Source organism: Vicugna pacos, chromosome 4, assembly GCF_048564905.1.
Source record: "Vicugna pacos chromosome 4, VicPac4, whole genome shotgun sequence".
NCBI classification, from domain to species: domain Eukaryota; kingdom Metazoa; phylum Chordata; class Mammalia; order Artiodactyla; family Camelidae; genus Vicugna; species Vicugna pacos.
In genome coordinates this window covers 44003557-44005247 of record NC_132990.1, presented here as the reverse complement: position 1 = coordinate 44005247, position 1691 = coordinate 44003557, and the positions used below count along the sequence as shown (strand labels likewise).

The 1691-nt window shown below is 39.3% G+C and overlaps 1 long non-coding RNA gene across 1 annotated transcript; it reads left to right on the top strand.

The window, feature by feature from the left end:
- Positions 1–874: 874 nt before the first annotated feature.
- On the top strand, positions 875–1401 carry LOC140695853 (uncharacterized). The gene is made up of 2 exons (XR_012071683.1): positions 875–961; positions 1122–1401. It is a non-coding gene; the product is annotated as an uncharacterized lncRNA (long non-coding RNA).
- The last annotated feature ends 290 nt before the right edge of the window (positions 1402–1691 follow it).

The following is a 1691-nucleotide window of genomic DNA, read 5'->3' as shown; positions in this document are numbered from 1 at the left end:
AAAATTCTCTCTATACTTGTGTATGTTTGAACATTTTCATAACAAAAAGTTTTTTAAAACTGAGATTCTCATCTAGTGTATCATAAGAAAAAAAAATCCCACTGTAACCTGCTAGGTAGGAAAACAAGCAGATAGTATATGGCAAAGAAAGCCTCATGTGGTTCCTGGGATGAAGGCACACAGACAGATTTTAGTATCATTTACACTCTCAATGATAAGACAGTGTAATGGAGCAAAGTAGATTCCCAACAATTGTCAGTGTGGGGCAAAACACATTTGGAAAGATTTACTGTCATTGTTTTTTAATGTTTGATACTTGGAATTATCCTTAGAGTCAAATAAAAGGTGTTTCCTGTGCTGAAGGTATTATCCATGCAACTCTTGTTAAGCAAGATTTCCTTTTCTCCCCTTCTGCAATAAGCTTCCTAGGGAGAGTTTGCACTTGAACTTTGGAAAGATGCATGGCAAGTGTGTGGCTCCTGAATTCCCACTTAAAATAATGAATAATGAAAGCATTATTATAAAAAGTTAGTATCAACTGCAACTTTTACTGGAAATTACTTAAACCTAGATGGTGATTTTGTATTTTTAATTTTAAAAAATGTTTAAACTGAAAAAAAAAATCTCAGGGAAATGTGATAAATAGATGCTGCAAATTAACTAATCGGTACCAGATGCTTGCCCACCCCATGCCCCCAAATTGTCCAGCTGAGGCCCCCAGGGTGGAAGCAGAGAGTTACCATAAATTTGTAGGCTGCCCCTCATAACTCCTCTGTACCCATTAAGGACAGCCAGAATGGGGAATAAAGAGGCTGGTCTTCTTAGAAGGCAGAGAGAATTCCGAATGGAATTCTAACTCTCTCTCTTCCTAGCTGTGTGACCTTGGACAGCATATTTTACCTCCCTAAATCTCATCTGTAAAACGGGGAATGGTATTACCTCTTCATATCATTGAATCACGGTTAAGTATTGATCAGAGGAGAATCTATGGCTTGGGAGGAGAGGAGATTATTCAGGAGAAACTCTGCAGGGCAGCCTGTCCTTGAGGGGTGGGGGGAGGGAGAGAAAATAGGGAAAGAAAACAGGAAAACAGAGGTATCACTCTCACTTTTTACCTCCAGAGGAAGGGGAGCCAAGAGCAAAGACAGACAAGACCCAGTCAAGTTAAAGTTCTTGGTTTAGCCTGTACTGAGCACACTCCAGTACCCAGGTGTCCTGGCAAGATGCCTCCGATGTATGATAATTGCATTATAATAAGGCACCATGTGAAAATAAGTCACAATTATGGCTGGCACCAGAGTCCACTTAGCTCCACCTCGAAAAGAATCCGGGGAGAAGTTGGTGAATGTTACAAAGGTGAAGAAAATGAGTTATCTATTAAAGCGTTAAGAGGAAGATATACATCTAGGAGAGAGCTTTATGTGCCATTTACCTGTATCTACTTCTTCTGACAGTGTTTAGTCAGTGTTGGGTAAAAAATTGATGTTCCAGTGTCACGTCTTTGCCACTGACATTACTTAGAAGGAAATGCCAAAAAAAAAAAAAAAAAAAAAAAAAAAAAAGCAACCTGGAGCTCAGGAAAGAGTTTCTCTCTCTGCCCTGTGAAGGATTCAGAACAATCCAGAGGACTAGGATAGAACAAGACACCAATGGTTTCCATTTCACAGGGTTGTCATAAAAATTAAGTAAGA